The sequence below is a fragment of the Hemitrygon akajei genome, chromosome 24, assembly GCF_048418815.1.
Source record: "Hemitrygon akajei chromosome 24, sHemAka1.3, whole genome shotgun sequence".
NCBI classification, from domain to species: domain Eukaryota; kingdom Metazoa; phylum Chordata; class Chondrichthyes; order Myliobatiformes; family Dasyatidae; genus Hemitrygon; species Hemitrygon akajei.
Genome location: NC_133147.1, coordinates 14,599,164 through 14,616,175, shown reverse-complemented (window position 1 = coordinate 14,616,175; position 17,012 = coordinate 14,599,164). Strand labels below are relative to the sequence as shown.

At 45.0% G+C, this 17,012-nt stretch overlaps 1 protein-coding gene across 3 annotated transcripts in view; it reads left to right on the top strand.

Moving 5' to 3' along the window:
• pacrg (PARK2 co-regulated) overlaps positions 1-17,012 on the top strand; it is a 448,472-nt gene that overhangs the window by 64,264 nt on the left and 367,196 nt on the right. The gene's annotated exons all lie outside the window — the stretch shown is intronic.

The following is a 17,012-nucleotide window of genomic DNA, read 5'->3' as shown; positions in this document are numbered from 1 at the left end:
GAGAAGTAATAATAATAATAAATAAAATAAAACATAATAGTAAATAAACAAGTAAATCAATCATGTATAGTGAATAGAATTTTAAAAACGTGCAAAAACAGAAATACTGTATATTAAAAAAAGTGAGGTAGTGTCCAAAGCTTCAATGTCCATTTAGGAATCGGATGGCAGAGGGGCAGAAGCTGTTCCTGAATCGCTGAGTGTGTGCCTTCAGGCTTCTGAACCTCCTACCTGATGTTAACAGTGAGAAAAGGACATGCCCTGGGTGCTGGGGGTCCTTAATAATGGATACTGCCTTTCTGAGTCACCGCTTCCTAAAGATGTCCTGGGTACTTTGTAGGCTAGTACCCAAGATGGAGCTGACTAGATTTACAACCTTCTGCAGCTTTTTTCGGTCCTGTGCAGTAGCCCCTCCATACCAGACAGTGATGCAGCCTGTCAGAATGCTCTCTATGGTACAACTATAGAAGTTTTTGAGTGTATTTGTTGACATCCCAAATCTCTTCAAACTCCTAATAAAGTATAGCCGCTATCTTGCCTTCTTTATAACTATATCGATATAATGGGACCAGGTTAGATTCTCCGAGATCTTGACACCCAGGAACTTGAAACAGCTCACTCTTTCCACTTCTGATCCCTCTATGAGGATTGGTATGTGTCCCTTCGTCTTACCCTCCCTGAAGTCCACAATCAGCTCTTTCTTCTTACTGATGTTGAGTGCCCAGTTGTTGCTGTGGCATCACTCCACTAGTTGGCATATCTCACTCCTGTACGCCCTCTCGTCACCACCTGAGATTCTACCAACAGTGGTTATGTCGTCAGCAAATTTATAGATGGTGTCACGAATCAGCAACAATGAATATATAATTCAGGCAGGTTTTTTTTATAGCAAATAAGCATTTATTAAACACTGCTTAAAAAAAACCCCAAAAGTAAACAAACAACTAACTTAACCGGAAGTCAGCTGCTGTGCAGCAGCTTGAACAGTTCTTAAAGCGAGAATGCAAAAACAGTTCTTAAAGCGGAGAATGCAAAAACAGTTCTTAAAGCGGAGAATGCAAAAACAGTTCTTAAATCGAGAATGCAAAAACAGTTCTTAAAGCGGAGAATGCAAAAACGGTTCTTAAAGCGAGAATGCGAAAACAGTTCTTAAAGCAGAGAATGCGAAAACAGTTCTTAAAGTGAGAATGCGAAAACAGTTCTTAAAGCAGAGAATGCAAAAACAGTTCTTAAAGCGGAGAATGCAAAAACAGTTCTTAAAGTGAGAATGCAAAAACAGTTCTTAAAGCGGAGAATGCGAAAACAGTTCTTAAAGCAGAGAATGCAAAAACAGTTCTTAAAGTGAGAATGCAAAACCAGTTCTTAAAGCGAGAATGCAAAAACAGCTCTTAAAGCGGAGAATGCAAAAACAGTTCTTAAAGTGAGAATGCAAAAACAGTTCTTAAAGCGGAGAATGCAAAAACAGTTCTTAAAGCGAGAATGCAAAAACAGTTCTTAAAGCGGAGAATGCAAAAACAGTTCTTAAAGTGAGAATGCAAAAACAGTTCTTAAAGCGGAGAATGCAAAAACAGTTCTTAAAGTGAGAATGCAAAAACAGTTCTTAAAGCGAGAATGCAAAAACAGTTCTTAAAGCGGAGAATGCAAAAACAGTTCTTAGAAGTAGTAATGTGAAAGTCCAAAGTTTTACCCAGGCGCTTAGGAGAGTCTTCTTGAAACGATTTAAATTCTCCTTCACGTCGTATTACTGCTGTTCCCAGGTGCAGTATGCTTTCCCCGATGGATTTACGATCGAAGGAAATAAACAGTTTAAAGGCACTGACCTTTCTTTGGCGAAACTTTACCCAACCCTCTATTCTTCTGGCAGAACAGGGGTTATCATGGGCATAGCTGACGAATTCCTTCTGAATGAGAATCAAACAAGGTCGAACCTGCTTTACCGTCGAAATCAACTTTCCTCGATCTTTAACTTCACGAACTTCAAATCTTCACTCTCCAATGACTGGACTGGCAGTATTATGGCAAAACCACCGGCAATAACCTTTGACTTAAGGCAGAAAGTAAAACTCCACTTTTAAGTGAAACTGCGTCATAACATTGGAATACGCAGCAGCATGGAGTCACTACCAAATTCAACCACGGACTGCCCACGTCACAGGGAGGGGTTCTCCTTTTATACCCGGTTGAAAAAAACTATCACATGACCTCTCAGTGGCGGGAAAATGATGTCACTCCCCCATCACAGGACCATTACCTCATCTCCAGTACAGCTTCAATTACATCACGGTCACGTGACAGGTACAAGATGCCCACGGGTACGTAACAAAGGTAGTTAAGCTTTGCCTAGCCACACAGTCATGTGTATATAGAGAGCAGAGCAGTGGGCTAAGAACACGCCCCTGAGGTGTGCCGGTGTTGATCATCAGTGAGGAGGAGATGTTATCACCAATCCACACAGATTGTGGTCTTCCGGTTAGGAAGTTGAGGATCCAATTGCAGAGGGAGGTACAGAGGCCCAGGTTCTGCAACTTCTCAATCAAGATTGAGGGAATGATGGTATTAAATGCTGAGCTATAGTCGATGAACAGCATCCTGACATACAGGTAGGTGTTTGTGTTGTCCAGGTGGTCTAAAGCCGTGTGGAGAACCACTGAGATTAAGCAATAAAGTGGCCACTGACTGTACCAATGTAAGTTGTTCTTTCATTCGAGATCTTTCATTTCCAACCAGTTTCTTTTAGCTTTTGAACACCAGGGACCCAGATTGTTGGGATAACAAGGAGAGAATTAAAGTGTTTGTCTGCTGAGAGAAACGTTCAACAACTGTAATTAGTTTTAATTGATTTTGTAATCCAGTTGGAACACTTCCCACAAAGCCTTCAGTGATTTCTCAGAAAACGGCAAATTTGTTGAGTTTCTCTTACTGAAGAATATCATAAATCTGGGAAGGGAAATTGGCAGGAGCTCTCAAATGTAAAGAATGGGAATCCTTATAGGCTCGGTGGGTTGGTGGCAAATCACTGGAGGCTGTGGTAGAACAAAGGACCCTGTGGAAAATGTTGGCCATTCTGGACAAGGTTTCTCACCCTCTGCATGCCACCATGGGTGAACAGAGGAGCACTTTCAGTAATAGACTAAGACAACTGCACTCTCCAAAGAGGTCATTCTTACCCCCAGACATTAGACCCTATAATGAGTCAACCTATAGCTGGGGAAGTGATGGTCACCTCCCGTTAGGCTGTTAGTGGTAACTTATTTTTTTATTCTTTCTTACTGCTCTTCTAATACTTGAATATCTGTGTACTAGTAATGCTACTGTGGTCCTTTTAGGATCAATAAAGTACCTATCTATCTATCAGGCAACTCCAGGGATGTGAATTGCCCTGGGATCATTTGGTGACCAATTGCAAGTTTTTCACACAGGGATTGGTGTGTAAATGGAAGATGTCTGGACAATATTGGAGAGAATGGGCCCAGAGGGATGTGGGTAGAACACAGACTACTAGCATTAGCACAGAAGGACATTTTGGTCAATGTAGCTTCCACTTCCATGCACTATCACCTTCAGTGTGCTTTAAAGTTACTTTCAAACACACAATGTCCGCTTGTTTTCTGTTCAACTTGGCACTTCCCCTGCCTTAGCCCTCTTGCTGCCCACTCCTGTGCTCCCACACACTGAAACTTACACTCCCCAAATAGTCCTTCCAGGTGAGGGGGACCCTTCACCTGCGAGTCTGCTGGGGTGATGTACCGTATCCGGTGCTCCCTGGGCAGCCTCCTGTGTGTCGGTGAGATCCGATGTCGATCAGGACCCCACTCCGCCAGCACCCACACTCCATCCGTCAGTAAAAGCATCATATCCCAGTGGCTACCCATTTCAATTCCACTTCCCACTCCCACTGACATGTCAGATCACAGCCTCCTCTACTGCCACGATGAGGCCACACTCAGGTTGGAGGAGCAACACCTTATATTCCATCTGGACAGCCTCCAACCTGATGGCATGAACATCAGTCTCTCAAACCTCCAGTAACTGCCCCCCTCTCCACTCGCCACTCCTGTTTCCCTCTCTCATCTTATCTCCTAACCTGTCCATCACCTCCCTCTGCCCCTTCCCTTTCTTCCAAGGACTTCTGTTCTCTTCTATCAGAATCCACCCCCCACCCCACCTTCTCCGGCCCTTTAACTCTTTCACCAGTCAACTTCCCAGCTCTTTACTCAGTTCCATCAATCGTCTACAACGTTGTGCATCTTCCTCCCTTCCCTGTACCATCTTACTCCCCTTCCTTTCCAGGGCCTGAGCCCGAAACATAGACTGCTTATTCCTTTCCATACATGCTGCCTGGCTGCGGAGTTCCTCCAGTATTTTGTGTGTATTGCCACTGACAGTGTAATCCCAGCCCGCCATAACCTGCCTGTCCACAATGACAAGCCCTAGGAGTCGGACAACGCAAAACAAATTGCTGTTATTATACCGGCCTGAATTCCCAACACACAGCCCTTGGGAAGACAGACAGCAAATCAAATGTTCATTCTTCATTTGGCTTTGCTTCGGAATGTACGGACAGTTGAGGTTAGGGAATGAATGTACCGGATTTTGTCCTCTGATTCTCATAGAGTCATGGAGTCATAGAACAGTACGGCACAGAAACAGGCCCTTCGGCCCATCTAGTCTGTACTGAACCAACTATTTGCACCAGGACTATAGTCCTTCTTACCTCCACCCATCCAGGTTCCCATCCAAACTTCTCTTAAACGTTGAAATCGAGCTCGCATGCACCTCTTGCGCTGGCAGCTTGTTCCACACTCTCATGACTCTCTGAGTGAAGAAGTTACCCCTCTTGTTCCCCTTAAACTTTTCATCTTTCACCCTTAACCCACGACCTATAGTTGTAGTCCCACCCAACCTCAGGGGGAAAAAAACCTGCTTGCGTATACCCTACCTATACCCCTCATAGTTCTGTATATCAAATCTCCTCTCAGTCTTCTATGTTCCGGGGCTATAACCATGCCAGACGTCAACTGGCAAAATAATTCTTCTCCTGAAATTTGTACAGACTCTTTAAGTCACACCCTGTTGGTAGAGAATCTTACTGTTTCATTTGACCCGAGGCTAGTGTGATGCCTTTCTTGTCTGTTTAGAACAGGACCGTTCGCAAGTACAACCTGTCCAACTGTACAAGGCAATGCTGAGACCACACTTGGACGATTTTGTGCCGTTCGCGTCACCCAGCCATTGAAAGGAAGCCATTAAGCTGGGAACGGCTCACAAAAGGCTCATTCAGATACTACCAGGACTTGGGGAGGGCTTGAATTGCAAGGAGAAGCTGGAACGATTGGGACTGTTTTGCCTGGAGTGTAGGAAGTCAAGGGGTGACCTTATAGAGGAAGAATTGAAAATACACGTGGACTAAGATGTTAACTGTCCTGTGCTATCATCAGTGGGATAACATCCTGAAGGACTTAGATAAGGAGGATGTTCACAGATTTTTCCCTTGGGTAGGGAATCTAAAATTAGAGATTTAGATACTGTAGATGTAAGGTAAAATGGAAAAGACTTTAAATGGAACTGACAGACCACGGGGGGGGGGGGGGGGGGAGGGGTGTGTGTGTGTGTGTGTGTGTGTGTGTGTGTGTGCGTGCGTGCGTGTGTGTGTGTGTGTGTGAGACTGCGTGTGTGTGTGTGTGAGTGCGTGTGTGTGTGCGTGTGTGTGTGTGAGTGCGTGCGTGTGTGTGTGTGTGTGTGTGAGTGCGTGCGTGTGTGTGTGTGCGTGTGTGTGTGTGAGTGCGTGAGTGTGTGCGTGTGTGTGTGCGTGTGTGTGAGTGTGTGCGTGTGTGAGTGCGTGTGTGAGTGCGTGTGTGTGTGCGTGTGTGTGCGTGTGCGTGCGTGTGTGCGTGTGTGTGTGTGAGTGCGTGTGTGTGTGTGTGTGTGTAAGGAATGAGCTGCCAGAGAAAGTTGTAGAGGTGAGTAAAACTGCAACATTTACAAGATGTTTGGACAGGTATATTAAACAGAAAGGACACAGAGAGACGTGAGTGAAAGACAAACTAATAGGACGGCTGCTGAAGGACATTTTGGTCATGTTTCCATGCACGCACTGTGACTCAGTGAACTTACCGTCGGTTTGCTTCAAAGTTACTTCCAAACACTCAATGTCTGCTTGTCAATGGCATCCTTGGCACTTCCCCTGCCTCGGGCCCCTTGATCCCCACTCCCTGTGTGTTCACACTCTGACAGTGTAATCCCAGCCCACCATAACCTGCCTGTCCAGAACGACAAGCCCAGGAGGTCCGACAAAATTCCTTTGTTCGTTATACGTCGTATGACGTGGGTAATCATGGTCTTTCCGTAACCTTGACTGGTCTTGCCAATTTTTTTCTCTGCCGAAGCAGTTTGCCATTGCCTTCTGGGCGTTGTCTATACAGGATCGGTGACAACCCCCAGCCATTATCAATACTCTTCAGAGGTTGCCTAGCGTCGGTGGTCTCATAACCAAGACCTGTGATGTGCCCCAGCTGCTCATATGACCATCCACCACCTTCTGCCATGGCTTCATGTGACCCCGATCGGGGGCTAAGCAGGGGCCACACCTTGCCCAAGGGTGACCTGCAGGCTAGCGGAGGGAAGGAGCACTTTACTTTGCCTTTGACGTATCTCTACCCTATTACCCTGGTGAACATTGCATTTTCTCTTTCTTGATATGAAGGATCTTTCACCTGTTTTACTTAATTTTTGTGCTCGCTGACCTCTCAATTTCCCGATAAGTTCAAGATTCTTATGATTGGCAAGATTTCGCATTGCCTGCTATGGCTGTTAAAGTTTGATAAACAAAGTTATTGATTTGCTATCGATCGTAAGCTTTCTGCTCACCGTTTAATTAAAAGTGATACTGGCAATCTTGAAAATTCTCAGCAATTTGGCTGCATTTATTGTGGGGCATGGGAAGATTGTGCCTAATGAATTATGAAGCTATTAGTCACCATTCCTAATAAGTGAGATAAATATGATGCTTCGCCAATCAATTAAATGCTTTCGAAATTGCCAGTCCAAGTGGAATTTTCACAGTGATCGTCTTTGGACCAAGTTCAAGTTCTTCAAGTTTACCTAAAGCATCAGAATGAGGTTGAACATCACGGCATATGTCGCGAAATTCATGTCTTTGCGGCAGCAGTACGTTGCAATGCATAATAATTGAAAAAAAAGTGAATTATTGTAAGTATATGTATTACATAGTTAAATTAAATAAGTAGGATATAAAATAGAAATAAAAAAGTAGTGAGGTAGTGTTCATGGGTAGTGTCCATTCAGAAATTAGATAGCAGAGAGGAAGAAGCTGTTCCTGAATCGTTGAGTGTGTGGCTTCAGGCTCCTGTGCCTCCTCCCTGATGGTAGTAATGAGAAGAGGGGTCTTCAGGCTCCTGTACCTCCTCCCTGATGGTAGTAATGAGAAGAGGGGTCTTCAGGCTCCTGTACCCCCTCCCTGATGGTAGTAATGAGAAGAGGGGCCTTCAGGCTCCTGTACCTCCTCCCTGGTGGTAGTAATGAGAAGAGGGGTCTTCAGGCTCCTGTCCCTCCTCCCTGGTGGTAGTAATGAGAAGAGGGGTCTTCAGGCTCCTGTACCTCCTCCCTGATGGTAGTAATGAGAAGAGGGGTCTTCAGGCTCCTGTACCTCCTCCCTGATGGTAGTAATGAGAAGAGGGGTCTTCAGGCTCCTGTACCCCCTCCCTGATGGTAGTAATGAGAAGAGGGGCCTTCAGGCTCCTGTACCTCCTCCCTGATGGTAGTAATGAGAAGAGGGGTCTTCAGGCTCCTGTACCTCCTCCCTGATGGTAGTAATGAGAAGAGGGGTCTTCAGGCTCCTGTACCTCCTCCCTGATGGTAGTAATGAGAAGAGGGGTCTTCAAGCTCCTGTACCTCCTCCCTGATGGCAGCAATGAGAAGAGGGGGCTTCAGGCTCCTGTACCTCCTCCCTGATGGTAGTAATGAGAAGAGGGGTCTTCAGGCTCCTGTACCTCCTCCCTGATGGCAGCAATGAGAAGAGGGCATGTCCTCGGTGTTGAAGGCCCTTAATGATGGACACCTCGTTTTTGAGGCACCGCTCCTTGAAGATGTCCTGGATACCTGGCATGATCTGGGTGAAGCAGTGGTCCAAAGTGGAACTGGCTGTTACAACCTACATGGAAAAGAAAGGGTTTAGAAAGCGATGGTCTGAGTTTCTGTTTCGTTGATGCTGTATTCCATGACCGTAAGTATAAGTTGAGGCTTTTTGTCATGTCAAGATCTCTGAGGATCTAACCTGGTCCCAACATATCGATGTAGTCATAAAGAAGGCAAGACAGCAGCTATAATTTATTAGAAGTTTGAAGAGATTTGGCATGCCAACAAATACACTCAAAAACTTCTATAGTTGTACCATGGAGAGCATTCTGACAGGCTGCATCACTGTCTGGTATGGAGGGGCTACCGCACAGGACCGAAAGAAGCTGCAGACGGTTGTAAATTTAGTCAGCTCCATCTTGGGCACCAGCTTACAAAGTACCCAGGACATCTTTAGGGAGCGGTGACTCAGAAAGGCAGCGTCCATTATTAAGAACCTCCAGCACCCAGGGCATGGCCTTTTCTCACTGTTACCATCAGGAAGGAGGTACAGAAGCCTGAAGACACACACTCAGTGATTCAGGAACAGCTTCTTCCCCTCTGCCATCCGATTCCTAAATGGACATTGAAGCTTTGGACACTACCTCACTTTTTTTAATATACAGTATTTCTGTTTTTGGCACATTTTTAAAAAATCTATTCAATATACATAATTGATTTACTTGTTTATTTATTATTATGTTTTATTTTATTTATTTTTTTCTCTTTCTCTGCTAGATTATGCATTGCATTGAACTGCTGTTGCTAAGTTAACAGATTTCACGTGACATACCGGTGATAATAAACCTGATTCTGATTCTGATTCATCACCGATTAATCCTGAAAAAGCAGCTCACTCCCCACGGTCATTCAGATTCCCCTTTTACGCACAATAATTAATGCACCAACAGACACTTTGGCCGAGAATTTCAAATCTCAACTAGTCCTTAGCTGAATAAATATTTCTCAATCTGCCAATAACTCTTTCCATAATTACCTTAAACTCATTTCTGAATAAATGCAGGAATTATCTTTGCCTTTGCTTATTTTCTACGAGCCAGTCGTTGACTTCAACAAGGTGGGGCTGAGCGCCTACACCTGTTTACATCAACGGCGCTGAAGTCGAGAGTTACGCGTTTCTCGGAGGGAGCCTCATCAAAAACCTGCTGACTCATGTTTCAACTTCATGAAGCTCTGTTTAGGCCATATCCGGAGTATCCACACATTTGGAAAAGTACTTAGATAGGAGGGATATGGAGGTCTATGGTCTGGGTGCAGGTTGATGGGACTAGGCAGAGTACTAGCTTGGAATGGACTAGATGGACCAAAGGGCCTGTTTCTATGCCAAGGGTTCCCAACCTTATTTTATGCCATGGTCCTCTACCATTAACCAAGGGGTCTGTGGACCCCAGGTTGGGAAACCCTGTTTCTACCCTGTGTTCAACAAACACAAAGTACACTTTCACTAACCTCATCCTTGGGTTCATTACAAGTCCTTTTCCCCTCTGTTTCTTTATCTTGCATTGTCATCTCTTTTACCACGTACTCTCTCCTCGAACGGAGAAAAGTACACACAGGAAACAGGCCCTTCAGCCTTCAACTTTGTACTAAACTAATTAAACTAATAATTAAACAAGTAACTAAACTAATCCCCTACGCCAGGGGTTTCCAAGTTGGGGTTCACAGACCCCTTGGTTAGTGATAGGGGTCCCTGGCATAAGAAAGCTCGGGAACCCTCCATATCCCTCCATTCCCTGCACATTCTCGTGCCGATCGAAGAACATTTTAAATGCTTCTATCAAAGTTGCCTCCACTACCACCCTACCACACCTGGCAGCGCATTCCCGGCACCCGGCACTCTTCGTGTAAAAAGAGACTCGCCCCACACGTCTCTTTTAAACTTTACCCCTTCCACCTTAAAAGCATGCCCTGTGGTATTGGACTTTTCAACCCTGGGAAAAGATACCAGCTGTTTACATAATCAGTAGGTCGGAGGGGTGGAGATACATCACTACCAAGGGAGGTGTAAGGTGCTCCTTCCTCCACTAGCCTGCAGATCACCTCTGGCTAAGGTGTAGTACTTCTAATCTCTTTTAATCACAAAGGGCCTGTGGTGTTCTATGAATCTAACCGACCTGTTTCAACATTTCCACTCTAGTAAGCTGCAGAGAGTCGTAAAGTTAAACAGCTCCGTCAAGGGCGCTACCCTTCATAGTATCTGAGACATCAAGGAGCGGAGCCTCAAAAAAGGCAGCATCCATCACTAAGGACCCCTAGCACCACCCAGATCATGCCCTCTTCTCATTGTTACCATCAGGGAGGAGGTACAGAAGCCTGAAGGCACACACTCAATGATTCAGGAACAGCTTCTTCCCCTCTGCCCTCTCAGTTCTGAATGGACTTTGAACCCATGAACACTGCCTCATTACTTATCTAATTTAACTATTTTACACATACATGTGTATACTTACTGTAATTCACAGTTTTTTCAATACTATTGCATTGTACTGCTGCCACAAAGTTAACAAATTTCACGGCACATGCTGATATTAAACCGGATTCTGATAGACTAACTGAGGCATTGGACAATTTTTTGACTATTTCACCACTTCAAGTACAGAGGCAAACAATACATTTATCTTTTTCAATGATTGCGTTTAGGTTTGCTGTGATCTTGCTGAGTGCTCTGTGGGCACATCACGAGTACACTTCCAAGGAGTGTCGTGTCTGTGATGCCTCAGCCACTTGAACACACTGGGAGGGAACCCCTGCTTTAGGTTGCAAAGGGTGAAACTCGCGAAACTACTACTATCTTTTATGACTTGTATATGTCTTTTAATGTCTGGTACTGTGCTGCAGCCACAAAACAACAAATTACATGACATACTATCTGTCAGTGTTGATAAAGTTGATTCTGATTCTGATTTTGAATGGGTCCTGATATATTTAATAAAACATCAGAAATGTTGGAAATCTGAGTTATAAGCAGAGAATGCTGGCAATACTTACTTGTCCAGGCAGTATCTATGGAGATAGAAAGCAAAGAAGTAATGCTGAAATTGCAGATTGTTGATCTTTCGCCAAAATAGGGAAAGAGTTAGAAATTAAAATAGTTTCATCTTACAAGTAAAAGGGGTAGAGGTGGTTCTAACAAAAGGGATAGACTGCGAAATGAGGGAGACGTGACAGGTCGAGAGAGTTATATTACTAGGCCCCTAAGGCAGCGTGGGAGCGCAGTGGTTAATGGAATGCTTTACAGCGCCGGAGAATTGGGTTCAATTCAACCGCTGCCTATAAGGAGTCGGTAATTTCTCCCTGCGATCACATCTGTTTCCGCTGGGTGCTTTGGTTTCCTCCCACAGGAATTTGGTATCGCAGGTTTGTTGGACCAGCAGATCTGTTACTCAGCAAACATGGGGGTGTCAGCAAAGGGGGCTGGTGAAGGCGTGCCTGGACAGTTGTAGGCGAGTGGGGGTGAATAAAATTTACAACCAAGGAAGAGAGGAGAGAAGAAGAACTAAAGGTTAGCAAGGCACTGGTTGGGTTTCTTGCTGTAATCTGTGTTGAACCGTGGACAGCATTCTAACTGGCTGCATCACTGTCTGGTACGGGGTTGGGGCCTCTGCGCAGGATCGAAGTAAGCTGCGGAGAGCTGTAAACTGAGTCAGCACCGCCATGGGCACTAACCTCTATAGTACCCAGGACATCTTCAAGGAGCGAACCCTCAAAAAGGCAGCGTCCATCATTAAGAACCCCCATCACCCAGGCCATGACTTGTTCTCATTGCTACCATCAGGAAGGAGGTACAGGAGCAGCATCCTGACAATTTTGGAACAGCTTCGTCCCCTCTGCCATCTGATTTCTGAATGGACATTGAACCCATGAACACCACCTCACTCCTTTTTTTATTTCTATCTTTGCACTACTTATTTAATTTAACTATTTAATATCTATATACTTACTATAATTCATGTTTTCCTTGTATTATGTATTGCTGCTACAAAGACAACAAATTTCATGACATAAGCCGATGATGTTAAACCTGATTCTGAGCATTGTGAACATGTAATGTTGTCGATGGAATGTGTGGTGACTCTTGTGGGCTGCCCCCCAGCTCGTCCATGGTTGGGTTGGTTGTAAACGTAAATGGTGCATTTCCCCGTATGTTTTGATGTACGTGCCATAAATAAGCCTGGCTACTTCAAATTGTTGGATTTGATGCTGTGCCTTGTGCAAAGTCTTATCAAGTGGAACTATTGAAAGCCAACTACACTGATCTGGCATGCAATAAAATACTTCAGTTGGTAGAAAGACTGGTAACGTTTCTCTCAATATAAACTTAAGAGATTTTGCAGATGCTATAAGTCCAGAGTAGCGCACACAAAAACATTGGAGGTCATAGAGTCATAGATTCATAGAAAAGTACAGCGCAGAAACAGGCCCTTCGGCCCATCCAGTCCATGCCAAGCCACTTAAACTGCCTACTCCCCTCGACCTGCACTGGGACCATAGCCCTCTATCTGAACTTCTCTTAAATGCTGAAATCGAGCTCCACCTGTGCTGGCATCTTGTTCCACACTCTTACATGCCTCTGAGTGAAGAAGTTTCCCCTTAAACATTTCACCTTTCACCCTTAACCCATAACCTCTGGTTGTAGCCCCACCTGACCTCAGTGGAAGAAAGTCTGCTTGCACTTATCCTACGTACTGTATACCCATCGTAATTTTGCGTACCTCTGTTGAATCTCCTCTCAATCTCAGTCGGGCCACATCTATGGAGAGGAGTAAAACTAATTTGGGCCAACGGAACGGGAGGGGGGAAGAAGCCAGAATAAGAAGGTGGGAGGTGGGGAAGGAGTAGAAGCTGGCAGGTGATAGGGGAGACCGGGTGAGGAGAAGTTGTGGGGGGTGGTTGGTATGAAGAGAGAAGTGAGGGGTGATGGGTGGGAGAGGTGTAGGCTGAAGAGGAAGGAACCTGAGGCAAACGGGCCATGGGAGGAGAGACACCACCGGGAGGTGCTGGGCAGGTGAGGAAAAGAGAAGGAGTAAGTGGGGAACCCAGAATAGGGAATGGATAAAGGGGGAAGGGGAATAACTCCTCCTTCCATTTAGCCGATTATCTTGTACTTGTTTTGTTTGTGGCATCAAGCACTGTGTGTAATTTTTTTTTCTTGTGATTTAGAAACGTAGAAAACCTACAGCACAATACAGGCCCTTCAGCCGACAAAGTTGTGCCGAACATGTCCCTACCTCAGAAATTACTAGGCTTACCTATAGCCCTCTGTTTTTCTAAGCTCCATGTAGCTATCCAAAAATCTCATAAAAGACCCTATCGTATCCGCCTCCACCACCGTTGCAGGCAGCCCATTCCACGCTCTCACCACTCTCTGAGTAAAAAACTCACCTCTGACATGTCCTCTGTACCTACTCCCCAGCACCTTAAACCTGTGTCTCTTGTGGCAACCATTTCAGCCCTGGGAAAAAGCCTCTGACTATCCACATGATCAACGCCTCTCATCACCTTATACACCTCTATCAGGTCTTCAATTTTGCAGTGACAAGCATACATCATTACTTGCAAAGCATGCTGGGATATCCTGAGGTCATGGAGGGTGGCGTGGGAAAGATCTTTTGGCCTCTCTTTTCATTTCTTGAGCGTCTCCTGCAGATTCTCATTTTCATCCAGTGCTCTTGTTTATCCCTCAGTGCCTCGCTTTATCCTGATTGCACCGAGCTGTGTGGTAATCTTTCACTGCCGTCCGGACATTAAGTGGAGTAGGCAGACCCAGAGACAATTGGGCTGCAGATAAATGAACAATCCCGAGCTCTGTGAAGAAATGGGTCAATAACTCTCAAGAAAGATTAGGTGCGTTACAGCGCTGGTCACCTAGCCCAACTCCATCAGGTGTCGTTTATGACCAGTAAGAAACATACAGTCCTTTGACTAGATAACCCTGTCAGATTAGAACTCAGAGTCAACACTTGCAAAAGATGGTGACAGAGAGGTGGTTCTCTCAGTTGTACCTGTCACCAGTGACACCCTCGCGTCCTTTCCCTCTGTAAGGCATTCAGCTCAGGCATACCGAAGCAACACACACAAAATGCCACAGGGGCTCAGCAGGTCAGGCAGCATCTATGGGAAAGAGTAAAAGGGGCTGAGACCCTTCTTCAGGACTGGAAATGAAGGGGGGAGGAGTCAGACTGAGGAGGTGAGGGGAGGGGAGGAAAAAGAACAAGGTGGTAGGTGAAACCGGTGGGGGGGGGAGGGGTGAAGTAAAGAGCCGGGAAGTTGATTGGTGAAAGAGATAACAGGAGAAGGGGGAATCTGATAGGAGAGGATCGAAGGCCATTGAAGAAAGGGAAGGAGGAGGAGCCCCAGAGGGAGGTAATGGGCAAGTACAGTGAGAGGGAAACAGGAATGGGGAATGGTGAAGGTCTACTGAAGTCATGGTTCAGAAGATACCAAATGAAAATCACATTCAAGTGTACATAGACTACCAGATACATTGAAGATGGTTTATAACATAATGTAAGGCCCTGCAAACCTCCTACACTATTCAGCATTTGCTGAGTGAGAGAGCCTTTCTGAAATACAAAGGTTCTGGTTTGTGGACTGTAGTTTTGACGGACTCGGGATCAAGGGCTCTTTGGGGCTTCTGTCGTTGCTTGCATGGTGGGGGGCGGAGTTCGGTGCTCCTGCTGGCACAGGTGGGGAGGGAGGGGTCAAAGCCTTTCCTGCTGATTCTGCGAGGGGTGGGGGGGGAGAGGAGGCTTCCACGTTTCTATCATTCACTCTACTGGGTTTCTTGTTTTGTGAACGTCTGCAAAGAGTACTCGAGTCTCAGGTTGTATACCGTACATATTCTCTGATTCATTGAGTGCAAAATTTATCTCCAGAGATTTCTTGCCTTAAAATATTTCCCTTTAATTTTATTTTCACTCAGGTTGCAGTGCAAGTGTGGAACAATCTATCAACAGAAATGGTAGACTCTAAACCTGCTCCCATGGCTTCATGTGGCCCTGATCGGGGCGGGGGGGAGGAGTGGAGGGGGTGCAGGTGGGGGGAGGGGCTACACCTTGCCCAAGGGTGACCATCAGTTTAGTAGCTGTTAATGAAAGAACGATTGTACTGCTGCTTTGCAGATCATGTCTCACACAGGCTCTGACAGGTATTGTTAAATAAATCACAAAGGAAGAATTCATGGATTGTGTGTGTGTGTGTGAGAGAGAGAGAGAGTGACTCTATCTGACTGTTGATATATAACATATCTTCAGAACAAAAGATACTTGATAAAAATGTTAGTGCACTGCATTACCTAATACAGCAATGTATTTAGTGACAACAACACAGTAATCGAGGCAATTCATCAACTGCATTTAGACAGAACCGAGATAATACCGCATGAACTGAAATCTTTGATGAGTGTCTTGAGGCCAATGGTCGATATGCATCATTTCTGAAGGAAACCTGGTATCTTGGGATTAACCCTGTTGCCTGCCCATCACATGCTGTGGATGGATTGTCACAGCCTTGTGCAGAATAATGCTAGAACCCGTCTCCTCGCTCAAGGCTTCTTTGTTCCACTGTCATCCCACAACTCAGTCCTTTCATAATTTCTCAGGTTTATCGGCCTTCTTCCTTTTAATTACTGCCTTTGTGACCTAGACTTCAAAACATTAAACCGATTCAAAGGAAGACACGGGAGTCCGAAATGCGGGCCTGACTTCGAGTTTACTTTAAGTGAGGTGTGCATGTATTCACGCGGTGGTGTAATGACATATGCAATTCACGTATTTTCACACCGTTCTCGTTGCTGCCATCAGGGAGGAGGTACAGGAGCCTGAAGGCACACGCTCAACGATTCAGGAACAGCTTCTTCCCCTCTGCCATCAGGGAGGGGGTACAGGAGCCTGAAGACCCCTCTTCTCATTGCTACCATCAGGGAGGAGGTACAGGAGCCTGAAGGCCCCTCTTCTCATTGCTGCCATCAGGGAGGAGGTACAGGAGCCTGAAGGCACACGCTCAACGATTCAGGAACAGCTTCTTCCCCTCTGCCATCCGACTTCTGAATGGACATTGAACCCTTGAACACCACCCCTCTCTCTTTTTAATTTCTGTTTTGGCACCGCTTATTTAATTTAACTATTTTATATACATATGTAAAATAGTTAATATACCTTTCTGCTTCTTTAGCATTTATCTGTTTTTTACGAGGCTGAGTTGCTAGCTCGACATTCAACCCAGCACGGATGGAGAGCGTACAAGGATCCGGCAGGATTCGAACCCGGGACCGCTCGCCTCGAAGTCCAGTGCGAATGCCACTGCACTACTGGCCAGAAAATATATAAATATATACTGTATATACTTACTATAATTCACAGTTTTTTTCTCTATTGTTATGAATTGCATTTTACAGCTGCCACTAAGTTAACAAATTTCATAACATATGCCAGTGATATTAAACCTGATTCTGATAACCTACAATGAATTATTTAAACAGAGTTGAATGCTGTATCAACCAATAGATTACTCAAATATTACTGAAATATTAAATACTCAACATGACCTCCTTAGTTGGAAGAGGTTGCAGATTAGAGAAACTAATTGTTAATCGTTTTACTTTTAATGGTTGATTTAATTTCCATCTTTTGAGCAAAATACAGATGAAACCAGACATCAAAAAGATGGGCAAAATGCTTTTAAAAAATTGCGCCCAGGATAGAAGCTAGTGTGGGACCAATGCACAGTGCTACTTTTCAGCATTTCTGTGCACATTAGAATCTCTGGTCCGCTTTGTTTTTAAAATTGGAGGACTAGAGTATAAAAGCAAGGATGTAATGTCGAGGCTTTATAAAGCACTGGTGAACTGGTAAACCTGG